Below are 8,317 nucleotides of genomic sequence, written 5' to 3'. Positions count from 1 at the left end.
CAATTTTAAGAGAAATGCAAAAGGTTTTTTTACCGTATATATTGTAATTTCATTTTTCCCGAATTCTGTTTCGGATAATAAGATCGAGGCCTGCTGTTAGGCGTGAAAACAGCGCGCTAATTTGCAGCGCATTGTTCCTATCTTCTCGCAAACCGTTGTCGCATTATGTAAGAGAATATTTCGACGGAGGTATGAATCTTTTCCAAAATGTCAGCTCCGCGTAAACCGCGGAGACGTCGCGAGGAGTGGGTGCGGAACGTCACGTTCTTGATCTCCAATTATGCGCGAGCGTTGTGCGATTGCGGGACCGAGAACCGTGGATTCCATTATTGCGCGGCCAGAAATTAAAACGCAATCACGTTGGCTTGCAGAATTCTGCCGCCGCCGCCGCCGCATGCTTCGCGCTCCGAAAGTCTGTCGAAAGGCGAAACATCTAAGACAGATGTGCCAAGTGCGAATGTTGCTAAATTCAAGCCGGTTGCAATTAAAGGGCGCGCGTTCGCTCTGTTTCGTACTTAATGAACCCGCGGAGTGTGCGATGATAGGCGCGCGTGATCGTTTAATTGTTGACGGATGGGAATGCAAAGAATGTACCTATGCATCGTTGCTTTATTTGACGGCGTCAGTCGCGTAGATTTTAATAGGAAATCGTAACGAGAATTCTTACTTGGATTGGATCGTACAGTGAAATGAATGCAATTTTATTTGAGGGAAATATGTTTGAAATACAAAAGTGAAGAATAGAGGAGAAAGTGGTATTATAGTCTTTGTAGATATTAAAGTCCCTCTTAATATCTCCGCTAATGAATTCTATTATTTCATTATTATGAAATCATTTGATTAATGACGCAATGACGCAATACACAATAGCCCATTTGTTGTAACAGATTTTTACTTTCAAGTATTTCGAAACGTTTTCAAGTTACTTTTAACACGTTACTTTGCCGCATTACCAGTTTTGTTTCTTTTCAATCCATTACGCAATGTCGCCATATTTTTATATAAATGACATTCTAAGTAATACATATTTTGTAATTTTAAATCTAGAATCGGCGGAATAACATTTTGAAGAATATAACCGTTGAATTTTCTATTTTAAATATTGATTATTAATAAAGTTATTGTATAAAATATAAGTAGGGGTCCATAATATTATCTTCTCCTCTAACAAATGTTTTTTTTTATTTTGAGAATTTTCTAGAACGTCGCGATAATTGATTCATCGGTAATACAGCAGACGTTGTAAATTTTTATTTCTAATTTCTTCTTCGTAACGGCATTGTCGGAGAAACGAAACGTACATTACTCCTAGAAGAAAATGGAACTAATTGGGAGCGGGTATCCTCTTGAAAGTCGTGGACTTCGTAGCAAACAAGACACGTGCTACGATGCAGCAGCGAGACGAAGACGTATGAGCGAGAGAAAAACGATGAAGCAAGAGAAACAGAGGCAGAAAGCGGGGATCGTCTAGCAGTATCTGGAATTCTAGAGCATACGAGTCGAGTGTGTACGATGCTGGAGGCTCGCGAAAGATAGTTGGTGCACTTCAAAGATAAAAGGGTACCATTCTTTTTTTAGAAGAAACGCAAACGAGAAATTAGGGCATGTTACTGCGCCTGTCAGGCGAAATAGTATTTCTAGATTGCCTGCGGAGTTTAAAAAGCTGCGACTTCTACCATTGTTATCTGTATCGATTTTATGAAACCGTCAACGTTTGCGGAAATCAAATTAACTGTCAAAAGAAGTGAACAGACATAATCGAACTATGGGAAATGAAATTGACAAAGATATTATTCGAGATTATAAATGCACAATTTTCACCGTTCCGTGCATATTACTTTTACTTATTATAGATCTCGGTACCTGAAAATACATTATGCTCTATCAGAAGCTAAAATCCGATCTCGCCGCTTTGTATCAAACGCCGAGCTTTATGCAGGTATCCGTAACGGACGCAGCAATTTGAAACGATTTATCGCGAAGAGTAACTTCGCATTATGGATCGCTTAATGCGGATAGACTTAACAATACACAAAAGCGGGGGTTATATCGGGTGAACCTTGCCGAGGGTGGGAGTTAATAGGACCTCATTGTTACGGGGAGGAAATTCGATAATCGCTCGGCATACACGCGCACGCACACTAACCGATGCATCTCTCTCTCTCTCTCTCTTTCTCTCTTCCTTTCTCTCTCTTCCCTCTTTCTCCTTATCGCGCGCATTTACTTTCTCTCTCCCGTTCCACCGGCGTTCTCCCCGTCATTGCCTTAGAGAGAACTTTGACTAAACGCCTCCACGCTTCCTTAACCTCCCCATTAATCAATATTAAATCGCCCAAAACGTTCCTTTGTTTATTGACTGGCAGTTAATAGGTTTTCACCGTTTTGGCTTCGACGAATTCGCTGACGTCGACGATGGCAAAAACGGGGAACCGCCGTACGCTTCATCGTACACTCCCTCGCGTCCTACGCGACAATTAAGCTCTCGTTCTCCTCTCAAAGATCCTTCATTGTGTAAACGGTGTAAACTGCTTTGCGAATCAACTCTCCCCCGGCCCGCCGTCATCCGTTGCACCTGCGAGGAACGCTCGCGGAGAAAATTGCTTCGCGCTCGGCACGCTTTGTCCGGGCCGATCGAAGTCGGCGGACTCGTTAATGATAATAAATCTAATTGTTGCACGAAGAATGAAGCCATATAAATCCATTAGCCGAGATTGTCGGTTCCAGGCGAACGCGGTGTGCGCGCATGCATGATGTCTGGGACTCCGGGTCTCTGTGAATTATTAATTGGCACAGAGATTGGAAATGTTAGAGCTCCGTTAGTGCTCTTCAATAGTCGACGTTGCAGTAAAATTATTCGCCGCCGATACACTCGAACGACCGGGCACAGGAAAGCAGCGATAAATATTTAATTGTAATCTTTTAATCACTGCTATTAATGGCAGAGAGGTAAATCGGCAATCTTATAACGTATCGGCGCACTTATACGCTGACAATGACGCGGACGCAGATGCAGATGTATTAATTCAGATCTGTAGATTCGGTTCGACGTGATTTATTGAGATCTTGATTCGCGATCCAGCCCATAATGTCGATCTCGCGGACACTGCGGCCACTGTACAACGTCACAAGCTACATCTCTCGCCCTCTATAAAGAACAAATAAGCATCGCCAACCTCGGTTTCCACAAGGACTGCTCAGTGGCATGCAATCTTCTCAGTTGGTATTATTTCTTAGTCCAATTAGTTTAATTGCATACTCGCGCAGCTGTTGCAACGGTAGACTTTGTAACTGTTGCTAACGGACAAAGAGGTTGTGTTGCAGAATGGAAGGTAATGACGGAAATTAAAGGAAAGATATCACAGTTAGGTGCAAATCGCGGAAATCACCGTATATTGTGTAATCTGTATGGCCAGTCGTTCGAACTTGCCTCAGGACCGGCGACTTGCTAAAATACTGGGAATTCCATTAATCATTCTTTCCGATGAGAAAAGTGCCAGTTTCACCATTACGATCCAAGCGACGAGCTTGCGATTTTCGCAGCGCGTATGAAAGTTGGATACTTACCGTGTGCGCCTCGAGTGCCGTCACAACTACGTAACAGAAATAAATACGTCGGCGCCCCTTGGTGCCTCGGAAGGGCTTTTGAATCGCGTTGTCGAGTGTCGAACAACGTCGCATGATCATTCCGGGAGCTTTGTCGCGGCATCGGAGTGCCCCGCTCAGTTGTCGTCGGCGATTGCAGCTTCCACGATATTGAAGAGCCTCATTAGTGCTGTTCGTTATTGTTTGTGCGGCACTCACGGTGAAAAAGAGCGTGATACGAGAGAGTGCCCGAGGTGTCACAGTGATCCCACTGATTCTCACACCTCTCGCGCGCGCCTCCTTCTTCGTACTAATCCCCCCCTGTGCCCCCGAGCTCAAGCTACTTGCCCCCAATTTTTGGTTTCCTTTTAAGCATGTACATCCTCACAATACGCGAAAGCTTGTTAAATACAAGCACACTTGGGCTGATGTGCGAGAATATGCTGCATTCATTGAACACACGGCATTAAAAAGGACACGCGACATTTCTCGCATATTGACTGTATATTTATATTTTCCACACTTTGTCCAGTTGTACACTATATCTATACATTAGAGAAATTAATGTTGGTATACGCATTACGGAGGCTATAAAAATCCGGTGCTGCAATTTATCGACCGGTAAATTTCTCCGAATGTGTCCGATTCTAAAATCAGTGAAACTCATTCGACGATTTCACGGTATTTGCATAGGGAATGTTGAAATCGGAAACACGACTGGTTCCTTCAGCTTTTCAGCCGGAGCAGACAATTATTGCACTCTTTTTCAATTATCTCCTTTCATCTTCGCCATCGGCGTTCAGCATGCGGCGGCGCATGCTTCTGCAGTTATCTTGAGATTTGCTGCTCATTAACTGGCGACTCGTAGATGCGAAGCTTCGTGTTGACTAACAGAACCAAACGCGAGTCTGTAAACGAAGAATTGGTTGTTTTCTTCTCTTTTTTTCTGCGAGAAAAATAATTCGCGGCCGTCCTTAGCTCGAGGAAAATAAATAATAAAGATGAGTCACGAAGGCTTCTTCATTTAATAAAGACCAACGATTCAATTTTTCGAGATAATTGTGTAAAAGAACAAAATCTTTTAATATTTAGAAGGGAATGATGTTACGTTGAAGTTTAAATCGATATTTATCTACATCGATTTACAAAATAATTACATAGTTATTGTAGTTAGCCAATGTCGACGCGATATGTGGCAGACAACTTTGTTTCGTCTTTTGCGCCTCGCTGAAAGGCTCCAGCCTCTTTCCTTTCATTATAATTTTGTCTTCATCTTACTAGCGTTGCTAATTCATGCAAGTCTCGTCGTTTCACTAATTCCAAAGGAATAGGTAATCACAGTCTAGTCATTGTATCCTCATTTAAATTCACATCCTCGATTCGTTTGAAGACCAATTCACGCTTTGAAACTGTTTCTACGAATGTTTATGTATAAATCTCACGGTGTATTTCCCGTGCGCTATACTCCCACATGGAAATATCCTCTTAACTGGGAAAAATGTATCACATGAATATATAATCGAGAAGAGACGGGAATAAATTTTAACCCGAATTCACCGTATCGAAAGGCGTAGGTGACAAGGCGCGTCAGGAATATCACGCGATAGGGGAGAGATTCGCGAGACATCGAGATTGGATAAGGACGCGCCATGTTTGTTAACGACAGACAGCCACCTCCTTCAAGCCAGCACAAACGTACAGATCTAAGCTGATTCCTCCCTCTTAAAGTTTCCCGGTCTCACCTCCCCGTGTCTCGACCTCGTCTCTCGCTCCATCGAGCTTTCAGGATTCATGTGTCGGGTTTGTACGAACAAGGGAATAAATGAAAGAGACGAAGCGAGAGGGCAGAAATGAGCGAAGACAGGATGAGGTCGATGGAGATGGGTGGCGGGAGAGGCGCGGTGGAATATGAAACAATCGCTTCATTGGAAAGTCAAGAATCTCTTGAGCCCGTCGGCGTTTGACTTGCCATTAGGAGCGTCAGTTTTAATTGTGCCTGCACTCTCGTCCTCATCGTTGACGTCGTCGTAGTCGTCGCCGGCGTCGTCGTCGTCGTCTATCTCTTGCAGTCTGCAGCCGAGTCTCAGGTGAAGTGTATCGCCTACCCGCGCGTATATGCCCCGCCGTGTCTACCCACCTACCCTTGTGCCCTTTAGCGATGTCTCATTAGTTGCAGCACTGCAACGGATGAGTACATCCCACTGCCACCCAACTACATCCGTACCACCCACCCGTCCTGTACCCACCTTTTCCACCCTCCTTCTCGCAACCCGTCTAGAAGACCCGTTTCCACCCCGTCACTCCGTCGTCTTACCCGCGGCCACTTACTTTACACTATCATTCGAAGTGACAGGTGAGCCGTGACGATTGGACGGTTATACGAGGACGATCGGAACAGATCGTTCTTGATAAACCGATCGATGCATCTCACTCCAGTCTACTCCAATTTTTATACCGCCCGCTTTTTAATTCCCTTTATTTCGACTTGTTTGCTTTATTTTTATTATTAATTGCAAGATATTTCAACATTAGATCGTCGCGAATGACCTCGGTGGTAGTACTAGTGGGTGAACACACTTGTGGCGTTTGTATGTTACGCAACGGACGTAATATTTCTTTTCTGTTCAACCTAGACCTTGAAGATTCTTCGAATTACTTCACTCGCTCGCCGCTAACATTATATCCACATTAATATTTCTATGGCCTGGGCGTTTGTGAGAGAGTATGATAAGAATTCTCGCGAAGGTTTATTCGGTCGCTACTTGATACCTGAAACAAACCGGGACGCCGAGCAACAACTCCGATCCGCGGAGACGGAAGAAGAGTAAGAACGGGGGTGGATACGCGAATGCTAGATAGTAGCTTCAGGCGGGGCTTGATTATTTTCCGCTAGCACGTTCATTCAGGTAGAGAGCGTGGCGCACGAGGGGTTCAATTGGAAACAGCAATCACTGCTCGCCTGTATTTTGTTCTCTTCTCGGGCGCAGCGAACTCCAATAATAAGCTTTCTCCTATATTGCCTCTTCAGCGAGCTACCCCCGTCTGCCGGAGTCTCCGCAGCCGGCAACGGCACCATCCTTTCCCTCTCTTCGTTTCCCTGGCTCCCGTGCACCGCGCTCTTCCTTCGAGTTTCGAGCGTTTCGTCTCTCGTACGTTCCCCGAACGACCTCGGTTTCTGAGTTCGAGTCGTTTGCCGAGATACACCCCGACCTTGCCTCCCCTGGCCGCCCGTCTTCCATCGTTGCGCGATGTTCTATCGCTCTCGCGGCAATGGAATTTCTTCGTTCAGCAGCTGGCACGACTTGGAAAGGAACGCCGTATCATATGGAACTATTTGGCACGTAGGGGAGAAGTTAAAGTATCAAAAATTGTTTCGCGCGCGCTGCGTCGAGTGGATATTTTTCTGCAACTTGAGCCGTAATTAATTTTCATCGTGGTGCCATCAGCATAGATAGAGCAGTTTCTGTACTCTAGTGTGTTATTTTTCTAAAGTGCTTTGTGTACTAATCACGAAACTTGAATATTTCGGTAATTTACGTAATATCCGAGTGCCCAGGTGTGCGAAAAATATTCGAAGGACTCTATATTTAGGTAGTACTTGAGTATCTGGATGTTGATAATATCAATTAAAAGTATATTTACAAGGTAATAATTAAGAGTCCGAGTATAAACAATTTTAAATTAGTCAAAGACGCATACGTACGACATAATTAATTTTCATGTTAGGATTTGTTGAGAAATCCAAAAAAGAGACCCCGTAAGGAGTAACGGGATTAGGACACGGCGCAAAAGGAAGAAAGGAACGTCCGATTTATGTGCACGAATACTGCCGGTACTGTTTATTCTTGCACAAGCTTAACAAAACAGCCGCACCTCTCATCGTTCACGTCCCCTAAAATATTATCGTTATTTCAGAGAATGGTGGTCAGGCGCTGCGGTGTGGCGGAGGAGAAGGGCCGGGTCGAAATGACAGAGGTGGAAAGGAGAGAGGCGAAAATGCGCGGCACGTGAGCGCCGCGACGTTATATCAAAAGACCAATTACAATAAATTCCGAGGATGCCATTTACCGTGGTGGAACACGGAAGGGCATTAATCCGCGAGGATTGTCAGCGGATATGGCGATAATGAAACGAATCGGTCTTTTATCGGTCCCCGAGGTACGTTTGCCTAAAGTTCAATCGTCGATGACAACCGTGAAAATATCACTCCGTTCCTCGTCGCCACTCGAGGAAGTCACTTCGATACGAGGTACTGACTGCGGTTATGGCTCTGCTGCGTTATCGTTTGCTGACATTTCGAAGTCGGAAGGGTCTAAAGATTTAATATATCCTCCCTCATACTTGTTCAATTAGGCAAATGAAGGTACTCTCGAAGCGTTTACTCAATTTCGGATCTGCCCTTGTATTTTATAATGTATAACATGGGTTTTATATTAGTTGAACTATTATTAAACAAATAAATGATCCTGAAGTTCCATGTGACGAAGGGGTGAGGAGAAGGAAAGATCGTATAGAAAATTCCAGAATGCCTCTGGTGCACCTTTAATCGTAAACGGAGTGACGCACGAATTACACGGATTAGATCGTGGTAGTCAGTCGTCTGCCGAAATTAAGTTTACCCTGGTAGCAATTACACGAGCGCTAACGTCAACCCTTTCCCCCCGGTAACCGGCACATAAATATATCGATTCAATTCCGTTTCGTGGTGGTTGTCCACCATCACCCCCCCCCCCCC

The sequence above is a fragment of the Dinoponera quadriceps genome, unplaced genomic scaffold, assembly GCF_001313825.1.
Source record: "Dinoponera quadriceps isolate SergipeBrazil2010 unplaced genomic scaffold, ASM131382v1 scaffold2159, whole genome shotgun sequence".
Lineage (NCBI taxonomy): Eukaryota > Metazoa > Arthropoda > Insecta > Hymenoptera > Formicidae > Dinoponera > Dinoponera quadriceps.
The sequence above is the reverse complement of the archived record's forward strand: the minus strand, read 5'-3'. Positions refer to the sequence as shown.